The sequence below is a fragment of the Silene latifolia genome, chromosome 3, assembly GCF_048544455.1.
Source record: "Silene latifolia isolate original U9 population chromosome 3, ASM4854445v1, whole genome shotgun sequence".
In the NCBI taxonomy this organism is placed as follows: Eukaryota; Viridiplantae; Streptophyta; class Magnoliopsida; order Caryophyllales; family Caryophyllaceae; genus Silene; species Silene latifolia.
Window position 1 is genome coordinate 52,784,235 of NC_133528.1, and position 13,234 is coordinate 52,797,468.

At 41.3% G+C, this 13,234-nt stretch overlaps 1 non-coding gene across 1 annotated transcript; it reads right to left on the reverse strand.

The window, feature by feature from the left end:
* Positions 1 to 355: 355 nt before the first annotated feature.
* Positions 356 to 462, reverse strand: LOC141650727 (small nucleolar RNA R71). Its single transcript, XR_012546745.1, has one exon. It is a non-coding gene; the product is annotated as a small nucleolar RNA R71 (small nucleolar RNA).
* Between the last annotated feature and the right edge of the window lie 12,772 nt (positions 463 to 13,234).

The following is a 13,234-nucleotide window of genomic DNA, read 5'->3' on the forward strand; positions in this document are numbered from 1 at the left end:
ACATTCCGTACCCACCGAGGAGAACCTACCCAATGGTACTCCTACACCACAACATTTGACCGGAAATTTTATTGCTAAATCCGCCTTTATCCAATTAGTCGAAAGGAGCCAATTTGGGGGGATGCCTAGTGAAGACCCTCATTCTCATATGGAAACCTTTTGTGACTATTGTGATGCGATTTCTCAAACCGGTGTAACTCAAGACCAAATTCGATGGGTCTTATTTCCTTTTTCTCTAATTGGCACCGCGAAACAATGGTTGAAAGGCCTTGATAAGGCTACTCTCGGAATTGATTCTTGGAAGAAGTTAGCTCTAGCTTTCTACAAAAAATTCTACCCACCGGAAAAGACTAACATGCTAAGAGCTCAAATTACGGGTTTTAAGCAAAGGGATGAAGAATCTTTGTATGAAGCTTGGGAGCGGTTCAAAGTAATTTGTCGCTCATGTCCTCACCATGGACTTAGCGAGTGGTTCTTGGTACAACAATTTTGGAACGGTCTATATGAAGATTCAAGGAACATTCTCAACATGGGATCAAATGGAATGTTCACCGAAGTTGATGACAATCAAACTTGGAACAAAATTGAGGAAATGGCGGTCCATAACTCACAATATAGTAGACCTCGCAAGGCTACTAGAGGAGGAAAGCATGAAGTGGACTCCGTTACTCAATTGGGTGCTCAACTTAGTGCTCACATTGACATAATCAATTTGAAGTTTGAAAAAGCTATGGCTAGACTTGAAGAAGCCTCAAAATCACCAAAGCATCATGTTAATGCCATGACGGCATCTTCATCAATCCCAAGTGGGATATGTGAGAATTGTGGAACTTTGGGACATGACCAAAGTGAATGTAGGGGAACAAATGAACAAGTGAATGCTTTCCAAGCATACAAGAGTGGTACCCCTTATTCCAACTATTACAATGAAAACACCAAATTCCATCCAAATCTCTCATACAAAAGCCAAAATGTTCAAAACCCTCAAACAACATACACCCCACCTCCCATGAGAAACCAAAATCAAAGACCCTTTTACAACCAAAACCAAGGTTACCAAAATCAAAATCCATACAATCAACAAAATGACCAAGGTTTTGATGTTCAAAAAGCGGTCCTCCAAATGCAAAAGAATCAACAAGAATTTTTCACTCAAATGCAAAAAGATAGTCAAGCAAAGGAAACCACCATCAACAACATTCTAGCTCACACCAAGATGTTGGAAACCCAATTGACTCAACTAGCATCTTCAAGCTCACAAAGACAAAAGGGGCAATTACCACCTCAAAGTAATCCCCCAAGACATGAAACGGTTAGTGCCATTCACTTGAGAAGTGGTACAAGGTATGAAGCACCGAAGAAGCAAGTTGAGGATGAAGTTGTGGAAGCTAGTGATAAGGAAGAAATTGTGCAAAACTCCAAGGATGGAGAACCATCAAAAGAAGAAATTCCAAAGAAAAATGAAGACAAGGTCAAGGAGAAGGAGCCCATTGTGATTAGACTTCCTTTTCCAAGTCGTCAAGCCAAGCCCAAATTTGATGACCAACTTGGAAAGTTTATGGAAATTGTGAAGAATTTGGAAGTCTCGATTCCTTTCACGGAATTAATCAATCACATGCCGGCCTATGCGAAATACATGAAAGACATCCTCACAAAGAAGAAGTCGATCCGGAAGCTTGAGACTATCGCCTTCACTAAGGTGAGTAGTGCAATACTTCAAGGGAGTTCACCTCCAAAACTAAAGGATCCGGGAAGCTTCTCAATACCGTGTACCATTGGCGACACCACGATCAACAAAGCCTTATGTGATCTAGGGGCTAGTGTGAGTGTTATTCCGTACTCGGTGAGTAAAAGGTTGGGGATGGGAGAGCTTAAATGCACCAATATCACACTCCAAATGGCCGATAGATCGACGAAGACACCATTAGGGATATGGGAAGATGTTCCGCATTTAATTGGGAAATTTTTCATCCCGGTGGACTTTGTCATTGTTGATATGGAAGAAGATTCCAACATTCCAATCATTCTAGGAAGACCTTTCTTACACACCGCGGGTGCGGTGATTGATGTAAAACATGGAGAGCTCACTCTAGAAGTGGGAGATGAGAGTATAACTTTTAATCTTGACAAGACTATGAGAGCTGCCCGTTTACATGAACCGTGTTTTATGATCGATCATTATAGTAGGAAAGATGATAGGAAGAAGTCGGAACTCCAATGGAAGAAGAAAATTGAAGATGCTCCATTCAAAGAGCAAGTGAATTGTAACAAAGAGAGCTTGCAAAGCTCACCAAAGTCAAGTAATGAAGAAGATGGCCTCATTGGCCAAGAAAAGAAAATGGGAAAGTTCTCTCCATCAAATCAAGAGATTTTCAATGATCAACTTAATGAAGTTTGTGGTCTTTGGGACGACGAATTTGAAGGGATTTTCAATCCCTACATTGGTAATGCCATCGATCAAGACCGACAACAAGGGCAAAGGTCTATTGAAGACCTTTATCATGACAATGAACAAGCTTTTGATTACTTTTTCAAGGTGTTGAGCAACATCAACAACACCTTGGACATGCCCCCTTGACATCTCATCAAGAATGAGAGTTTGGTGGAGTCCTCCCTAAACCACCATTTGTAAATAATTCTAACTCCCTAACTCGCATTTCAATTCTTAATTTGCATTTTTGTCATCTTTGGATTTTTATACTTTGATCAAGATAATTATCATGTTTGAGAGAAGTGAGGGAGGGACTGATAATTTTGATTGATGTGTAGTGCTTTAGTTTAGTGAGGGGATGGCAATTGCCTAGGCTATCCACGCCTTAGTAGTGCCCCCATAATGAAGAACACGAGATTTTGAAGAATGGAAAAATGACAAGGGATATGCAAGGTACACGGATGGAACAGAATCCGGGTAAAAGGGGTCGAATCCGAGCGGTTTCAAGAGAATCCGCCCGTCTTCAGGCAATCCGGGCATATTGGGCAGAACACGGCCGTCCTTATGAGCTGAATTTTTGAAATTTCTGGACTGTTAGCGAATCAGGGCGTCCTGCAATAGAATCCGCCCGTCCTCAAAAAGACGCCTGTCTTCACTGAAAGACGCCCGTCTCTTTGGCTGAGGAAAACAAGAAAAATCCCTGGAAAGGAATCCGCCCATCTTCTCTGAAAGACGCCCGTCCCACATTTTCAAATCCGCCCGTCTTTGTTCAAATCCGCCCGTCTTTAGGCGAGAATTCTGAAACCCAGAACAGGCAGAATCCGGGTGTCCCGAAGGAAAGCCGCCCGTCTTCCCCCTGCATTTCAAATTTTTCGGGTTTATTATGAACCCCCTCCCACATTCATTTCTTCATTCCTTCATTCAAAACACTACCCATAAACCCCATAACTCCTAAACCCTCATCCTCTCCATCACAAAAACAAGATTCCTCAACAACATTCACCAAAATCAAATCAAAACATCCTTTTAACAACAAATCAATCACTCCTCTTTCAACAAAAATCAAAACCAAGCACAAAATCTTCAACCTTTGAGTCGATTTTTGAATTCATAAAGGCAAAGCCTTTCATCTTTAAATCGATTTGGGTACACTAGAAAATTGAATATTTTCACTCTTTTCTTGGTTTATTCATCAATGGCAAGGACAAAGGGAGCAACAAAAGCAACAAAGGCAAAGGCACCAAAGGCAAAGGCACTCTCATCAAGACAAAAGAGTCTTCAAGCAAAGAAAGCATTGGCTATGGTGGTAGCTAGCCCAAACTTGGAAGTGCAACAAGAACAACCTCCCATGGAAGCAACAACATCTTCTACTCCGGAAATTGCTCAACTTTCGAATTATCCGGAGGTAATTTTCATTTCCAAATCCCATAGGGACACTTTTGCCAAGTATGCTAGAAAATCATTTCTATCCACCAAGTTTATTTGTGAAGATGCCTTAGATAAGTTGGGTGTCCTTGAGCAAACTAGAGCCTTCTTTAAAGCCATGGGGTTGGAGAAATTGTTTGAATCAAAAGAATTGACATACCCCTCCCTTACCTTGGAATTTTTGAGTTCTTTGAAAGTTAACAAGGTAGAGACTATGGAAAGCATCGAGTTTCGCCTAGCTAATGTTTGTAGGCGCATCTCCTTTGAAGAAATGGGTAAAGCTTTGGGTCTTAGCGATTCACCGAGTTATTTCAAGAATGTTGGCAAGTATGACCCCGACCCTCTTTGGGAAGCGATTTCCGGAAGGAAATGTGAGAACTTTCATGCTAGTCGCACTCTATTAGTCCACCATCCGGGCATTAGAGTATGGCACAAGGTCATAGGGAACACCATCATTGCAAGAAAAGACACCAACCATTTCACCAAACTCGATTTTGTTCTTCTTGAGTCGGCCTTGAACATTGGAAGGGAATTCACCAAGCCTTTCAACTCTTTAAGGCTTTTGGTGGATAGATGGCTAAATGTTGATTGTGGGAAGCAAGGCACTACCGTTATTATGAATGGAGGTCTAGTCGCTATTTTAGCTAAATACTTTGATCCGAACTTCAACAAGGATAACAAGTATGTGGCGAAGAAGGGTGGTCATCTCATTGATATTGATACTATGATAAACAAATACAAATGGGTCTCTCATAACCCTCTTGACAGCAAGTATGGATGGCTCACTAGTGAGGCTAGATCTTTTACTTTGCCTTCGAAGATTTGTCGTTTAAGTGTCCACCGGACCAACTATCTACTTCCCCTATCAAAAGAGGCCGAATACATTATCCGACAACAAAAGGGTGAAATTGAAATGCCCTCCTCTTCCATTGTCACACCACCCTATCCTTTCGAGTACCAAGAGTTCAAGCCCGAAGGTGTTGAAGCAAGAAATGATTATATGACTCTTCTTATGCAAGAGATGCACAAGCAAGCCTTCAAGGACCGGGAAGATGCTTACTTAGCCCAATATCCACCCCTCCTTCACTTAGCTAGGCAAGGACTACTTGACCCTTCATGTCCTTTGCCTAGTTGGGCGGATAGGGAAGTCTTCTTTCCGAGTGCATCTAGGGGTGAGTCTCCGGGTGATAATGAGGTTGTCGGTGATGAAGAGGTTGATGATAACATTGATGAAGAAGCTAGTGAAGAAGGAGAAGAGGATGATGAGCAAGGTGACCAACAAAGTGAAGAGGGAAGTGGTGATGAGTCCACTTCTAGTGAGGAAGATGATGATAGTGATGATATGATGGAAGGTTAGCTAGCTTTGGAGGCTCCTACCCTCTTGAGGTTTGTCTATTTCTCTCTTTGTTTTATTTATTTATCTTGATCATTGTAGGAGTAGTCCTAGCACCATAGAGGACTAACACCTCGGCCCCATTGAGGTGTTCTCATTTTATTGTTGCCGCTTTTGAAAATCCAAAATGACAAAATTAGTTTCATGCATTACATCGTGTGTGCATGAACTACACCCAACCTTAGGACATTAGCAATAATGTCTAACTCGGTTTGGGGAAGTACATGCATACACAACGGGAGGTAATCTAAATTATCCTCTCCGTCATAAACAAAAACCCATGCATCATGTAGTATAGATTAGTGTAGCTTGCATTTAGTGTAGAAATCATGCATCATGTTTGCATAATTTCCCATCATTTTGGCCATTGAGGACAATGCCCATATTAGCGTGGGGATGGGGAATTCTAACTTAACTTTTATTTAAAAATCCAAAAAATTGAAAAATTCCGAAAAATCATAAAAATTTGAAAATTGAAAAACCAAAAACAAGTTCATTTCCTTTGTAGTGTAGTCATGTATATATTATTGTATATATTGTGTTTGTTCTATCCTTGTTCACATTAATCGACTACGCCACATCCGAGACATGAGGATATTGAAGACCGCATGGTATGATCTTTCCAATCTCCTTTTTCCTCTTTATGTTAATGATTATGTGGCATTATTTTGATTGATGCGGTATAACAATGTGAACTTAGGACTTGCATTTAGTTTATATGTCATATTAGTTGGTAGAATCACTTGCATTAAGAAGTATATAATAGTTGCATCATAGCATATAGTTGCATTTAGATAAAATGTTTTGAAAAGTGCCTAATTGGAAACTTTGACAAGAGCAACTACGCCATTACAAATACTTTTTCAACTTAAGACTTTGCCTACTAGAATGGTTGTAAAACACCCTAGGTTGTGTCATACTAGTGTCTTTCGACCCATGACCCAAAGCCTAGTCAAGGGTTTGCATGTGAGTCACCTATTCCAACCCCGTGATGCGATGTGGACTTGGTTAACTTGTCTAGGTGACCTTGATTGACCTTGTGGTAAGGCAACCCAAAAATACTTTCTATCAATAAGTTTGAAGTGCTCATTTCAAAGATTTTGTTATGTGGAAACGTTTTATTGCCGAGGAAACCTCAAATGTTATGAAATGTTGAAATATTGAGAATTTTAGTTGTTTTGATGGAGGCATACCACTTCGATGTGCTTTGGAGAGGGATCCATTGAATTGGGCCCCCACACAATTGTGAATTCAACCGCCCAGAGACAGAGTGACTATCACCCCGAAAAGCTATTGTCTAGAGGTTAACCGGTTGCCTAATAAGCGATTGGCGAAAGCAAAGGACATTAGCACGGAAGGGACAAACCCCATCTCTAATTTTTGAAATGTGAAAGTTGAATGAGGTCAATTTTTGAATACTAGTCATATCCACCCTTGTTTACAACGATTTGAGCATTTCATTCCCAAAAAGCCTTTTTGTCAAGCCACTTTGTCGAGCTTGGGACGATCCATGACCTTTACTTTTGTAGAGAACTCGAGATTTATCATGTCATATGCTACTAGCATCATGGGGATCATCAATCCATACCATCCGATCGCTCTTGACGAAAGCATTTGGAAATTGAGGACGAAAGTAGTCTAGTTTTACACCATTAGGAGGTGATTTAGTGCCATCCTCTTAGCCTTAGTAATTTGTTGAACTAGTATTTGAGACGGAATATATGCTCTTAAATTTGTTCTTTTTTAGTTGACTCCGCCACTTGATGAGGAAGTGGCTATTCTTTTTGTAGATGCATCCATTATTTGATTTTGTGTGCTTAATGTTTGGATGTGTCGCCATTTTGGCATGACCCACCTTGCCTTGCAAGAAGGCATCCTACCTCATGGTTGTCTTGTTATGAGTTGAAGGGGCGGAGTGAGACCCGCTAATTGTCTCATATCGGCTATGTTATTAGGTTAGTTTAAATAATGGTCCTAGTCTTTGTCACCTCTTTACTCGGGACGAGCAAAGGTTCGGTTTGAGGATATTTGATGTGACCATAATTAGCGCATATTTAGTCCCCGAATTAGCCTTGTTCCCATGCTTTTTAGTGCATATTTGGGTCATTCAATGTCTTTAGTTCTTTGTTTTGCATATTCTTTGAGGTTTTGTGTCCTTGGTAGGAAAGGAGTGCAAACCTTGCATTTTCATGGCAAAATGAGACTAAATTGATTGAATTCAATGACCAAGCATCAAGGAGAGACAAGATTAGAAGGCCTTTATACATACTATAGTAGTTGGGCAATGATGAGGAAAGATCCTTGCATCCCCAAGGAAATCCCCAAGGATTTTATGAAGAAAAGGGAAGAAAAGAAGAAGAAAACAAAGCTGAGCAGCAATCCGTGCGGATTGTGCTGAAGACGCCCGTCCTCCACCTTCACAATCCATGCGTCTTCCACCAAAGACGCCCGGGCAGCAGCTACCAGAAGACGCCCGTCTTCTCCCAAAGACGCCCGTCTTCTCCCAAAGACGCCCGTCTTCTCCCAAAGACGCCCGGGCAGGGACACAGGAATCCGGCCGTCCCGAGCCTAAGACGCACGGATTCCAGTACAGCGCAAATTCTTTCTTCAAGCTTCAAGAAAGATGCCCATCCTTCAGAAAATACCGGCGTTTCCTTAAGTAGGGACTTAATCGTCATTTAATCCCTTAGTTAACCCTAATGCATCCACCTAATTTCCACTATAAATACCCCATTAGTCTAATTGGAAAAGCATGTTTTTCTTATCAATTCTTAGAGTAGTTAATATCAATCAAATCTCTCTTTAGTTTTGTAATCAACAATTAATCAAGTTTTAATACAAGTTTTATTTCCTTAATCTCTCTTTTGTTCATCCTTTATTTTGGGTAATTGAAGATTATTTGGGTTATTATTGGGAGATTGACAACCTCTTAATCAAGCATCAAGTACTTCTTTTATTCTTTGCTTTATTATTGGAATCATTAGTAGGTATAATTCTCTTAATCCCTTTTTAATTATTGTTAATTACTTTCATTTATTCATCATGTTTCATTTTGTTGGTATGATTGACAACCTTGCTAGCATGATCAACATGATAATGAGTGAGTAGTGACCTAGCTAGGGTTAATGGGTAATTAGGGGAAACCAACATGGGGAATGATTCATGCTTAAATTAATATGCTTTCATGGTTTATTGCTTGCTTGTTTTGATCTCAACTCATGCACATGTTATGTTTGATGAAATGCGAGCCTATGAATCCTTGCATTTTTTACCCATCACCTATCTTTTCAATGAGACTTGTAAGACATAAACCAGCTCGAGTCTCATTAGACCATGCATGTTGTTGAGTAGGAAAGACTAAGTCGACTTGTAGGTGTTGTACAATCTAATCGATTCGGCTCCGGGACCCAAACTTTCCTAGGATTGTAAGATATAACCCAACTCAATCCATCACAACAATAATTGCTTGCTTATAATTTGAGAACATGTTTGTATGATCAATTCCCATGAATCCCCTATGACCCCATGACACCCTAGTGCTTTTTATCAATTGTTTACAACCCTTTTAATTCATCTTGCTTGTTTATTTTCATTGCTATTTAGTTTAGTGACCTTCTACATCAACCCCAATTGTGACACCCCTAAGACACCACTAGTTTCAATAGAAATCTCATCTCAATTCCCGTCCCTTGGGATCCGACCTTTACTTGCCTCTTTACTAATTGTAGAGTTGTTTGTGAAGTTATAAATTGTGTTTTGGTCTAGGTGCTTCCAATGACAATTGTTCCGAAAAATAGAATATAGCTCCGACCCGACCACACTCACAGTTCATTATATTATACATTATGCTGACACGGGTTTTGGCTTAGAAGGCTGGGTTACACACCAAGCAATCAAACCCCGATTTGCGAGAGGGATACCAATCAAAACAAAATGTGTAAGGAGGGTGCCCTATCCTCGTGCTCGAAAGTGATGAAAGCTCTTTGACGAAACAGAAATGTGTAATGTCAATGGCATGCTTGACTTAATCGGGATTCGAAACGCGGGGATGAGAAAACTCACGCCGACGAGACGAGCCAATTGGTCGAAAAGGGTTAGGTTGTGGGCCCAGGCAAGGAACCCGACCGTGACCGTAATATCAATTAATGCATTCCAACCAAGACCTCGTTCGAGTCTCACCATCTAGGGATCACAAAGACACAAGTGTCCTAGTTTTCCCCAGCGGAGTCGCCAATCTGTGGACATGGCCCACCTGCTAGCCCAGTCGATCTGTGGACATACAGCGGTCTTTTGAAAGCCACGCTCGGCGGCGTAAAAATGCTTTCGACCGGATCGTTTTAGATCGGTCGGTTTCTCTCGGTAAGGGTCTCGAAACGATTAGAGATGTTCGGAGTCGCCACCAAGCATTTGTGGGATGCTTGGAACCCGTTCGAATCCACTTTATACCTCGGTCAAACGAAGCACAAAGCAGGGTTTGACATAGGTACTAAAGATAAGGAATCATCCCTCTTTAGCATCATATCTCTAGAATGACTCTCGTACGCCCTGGATAAGGTCGTCCACTATCCAAAGTTTCTGAGTAAGAGGTGAAGGTACGTATTGGGAAGCCCTTTAATCAGACACCCAATCCGCCATGTAGCGCCTCTCTTGATCGATCTTGGTTGGTTGAATGCAAAAGTTGATAAAACGGTTTAAATGCATGAATGCGCATCCAATAATTTAAACCTAACATGTGAGAGCTTTCTAAGTTGGTTGATTTAATCCAAGTATCAAGTATAAGATGTCGAGTTGGATTAATAGTTGATTTGCATGCAAGATGGAAATTAAACATCCATTTACCCAATTAGGTTTATGGTGCATAACGTGATCCATTTGTCTTAGTAAATCATTTTGCAAGTGTGATTTTTGAATAAGCAAATAGTCATCTGATCCGTCCTATATCCGGGTTGGCCAGAGTCGGGATCGTCCTAGACTAATGCTGGAAAGGAAACAGGCCTTGTGCTAGGCGGCCATATGAGGTGCGAGCAGGCCGGCAGTGTAAGGGGGCTTCCCCTGGTTTTGGAAATAAGAAAGAAGGGGCCTGTTTAGGCGCGGGTCAACCAACGGTTATATGCCTTGTTGTGACCATTCGAAAGACGCTTATAAGACGTATTAAAAAATGGGTATTTGACCCGATTTGGTTTGAAAGGGTCATTTAGACCGTATTTGTTGATTTGAAGAACGGGACTTGAATAATCGTCATTATTTTGATGATATTCGGTGTCGGGTTCGACTTGACAAGCTTGACATGAATAGTTTTGAAAACAATTATGAACTAATCGTTTTAAGTTCATTTGAATATAATTAGTCGATACTCATCATCGTACCCGGGTTAAAATCTGGCATGGTATGTAGAACCAAGGATGACTTTGCGTTGGTGACTAATATGCTTGTTTTGAAAATGTAAAGAAATGATGAAAGGCTTTAAAATACCTCCCAAAATGTAAAGAAATGAAATAAAAGGCTTTAAATACCTTTTAAATGTCATTAACCAAATATTATCACCGAAACACGGATTTAACCGTCATGGTATGAGGAACCAAGGGTGAAAAATGTTTGAAATGGTAAAAACCAATTACAAATATGAAAATGGATTAAAGGGGAAAGACGAGAACAAACACGGTTGAGTTCTGACCTGGGCACCCCATTGAGGCGCGAGCCTATGTGCACAATAAGGGGCTTCTGCCTCAGGCCAAAACTCAGTTTTGGCTCATCTATCCCATGTTTTGGATCGTGTTATGCATGTTTTAGCATGTTATAGTCATGAAATCATCAAAGACATGATAAAAGAAGGATTTTTACACCCCTCATACTTACATGTTTGGTTATGGCGAGAAACCGACGTAAGTGTAACAACTTGTTTGGTTGAAAAAGACCCGGTTTAAAACCGTTTTGGTAAGTAAAAAGAGTGTTTTATTAAATTTAGTGACAGTGTAGTGGTCGAAGTGGTCGGTCAAGTGATTTAATGCACGATGACGGTACCAAACAATGTGTAAGGCTTGTATTTACGATCGGTAGGTCGTAAATACGCGTCGGATTGTGACTTAGTAAGTCGAGTCGAGAATTTTAATTAAGGGAGAAAAGAGGGGGCGGACACTCGCGTGAGTTCTCAAATGGGGGAATTTAAGGGGTATTTATAGGAAAATGAGTGGTTGTGTGTGTTTTGAGCGACGTGGCCACCTGGGCTGCTCAAAGAGGCGCGAGCCACGTCGCGGTTCTTCGAGTTGTCTTGTCACTTTCACACAAGTGCAATCATGATTTGTTCTATCCTAGGATTTGTAGTCACATGTTTGGTACATGACCATTCATGAATCCGGAAAATCTTAGTATAAAAGGCTTTGAATGTTTTGTTTTTGGTGGTTGACTCGGTTTGACTCGTTGTTGGAGTCGGGATTTGAATTTTTGAGTCGGTTTTTGGTCCGGTGTCGGTTTTGACTCTAGTTAGTGTCATTGCGACCCAGTCGTCGTGCATTAAACACTCCAGGTACTTTTGAAAAGTTGTGAAATGTTTTATTTTCGAAATCGTTTTAAGTTTTCCGACGTAAAGTTGTACACAAACTGTCCATCAAACGCCGCGATTCCAAAGCACGTTATAGTCCGATAATCATCGGATGTTTGTTGCAGTCTCAGCAATTACTGGGTATCCACACATACAGGTACTAAGTAGACTGAATTCATGCTTATGCAATTTGATGTAACATGCCTTATAAGGAGTAACTACTCACATTCCTACATGAACTGGTCATGAATGTCACTAGTTTATAAGCTCTAAACCTTAGAAATTATAGGTAGCTTGCAAGAATTCAAAGTCAAGTCTAATGTTCTGCAAGAAATTTAACAAAAACTCGTGGACCATGCATATAAGACTCTGTTAATAACATGTCAATTATGCAAGGCTTAGGCAAAATAAAATGTAGCGCAAAATCATCATTGAAATACTACCGTTCCGACTCGACCTAATATGCAAAAGAAAAGCATGTTTTTGTATTTTTTTTCAAATTTTTCAATTTTTTTTTGATGGAAAAGAAAAATAAAAACAATGCAAACGGAAATGCAATAAACAAGTAAAAAAAGTGCAACAAAAATGCAGATGGATGCAAACAGACAGATGCATACCCTCCCCAAACCAAATCACACAATGCCCCCATTGTGATCAGCAAACACCAGCAGCATCAAAATATATGGGAGAAAGGGGTACGCAAAACGAGATGAAATACAAATGAAGCAAAGAAAGAAAAAGGACTCACAAGATAAAGCACGTAAGAGACCTCCCCAAACCAGCCAACAACAAGGGGAGGTCGTAGCCAGCTGCTACTAGTCGTCGCCCGCCTCGTAGTCAGTGTCCTCCTCCTCCCCAGCTGTGTCCTCCGTAGTAGTAGGGCGAGGGTAACCGTCCACATGGTAGCGGTATTAAGACGGATGTGACCACCCAGCTGGTGGCAACCATCCGGCACGGGCTTAGCGGTCGTAGACATGAAAGTCAGCTAGGGCCTGGTTCAGTTCCATCCTAGCTGTACGTCTGCACATGTCAAGTAGAAGGTGATCTCGCCCCGCCTGATCCATGACCGGTGGGGCGATAAAGGGAGGTGGACAAATAAAGTGGGCCGGGTAAACCGGCTCTGGTCCAGGCTGAGTTTCACCAGTCGTGGAGGGTGTAGTGCGCGGAGATGTATGTGGGGCCCGAGAAGACTGGCCCTGCTCCCTAGCAGTGGGAGCATTCCGCTGCTGCCTAGGAGCGGGAATGGAATACTCCATAAGGTAGGAGGGGATAGGTGGGCGATGTCCTCTTCCCTCTATGCGCGGAAGAGGTACCAAAGGAGGTATGGTGGTGCAAGGTAAAGTCACAGAAGGGTACGTGAAGATCTTCCACGTACGGTCAGATGAGAGCCATTTCACGTCAATCATGTAAGGAATGTTCATTAAGCAAAGGCTGTCTAGAGTGGCTG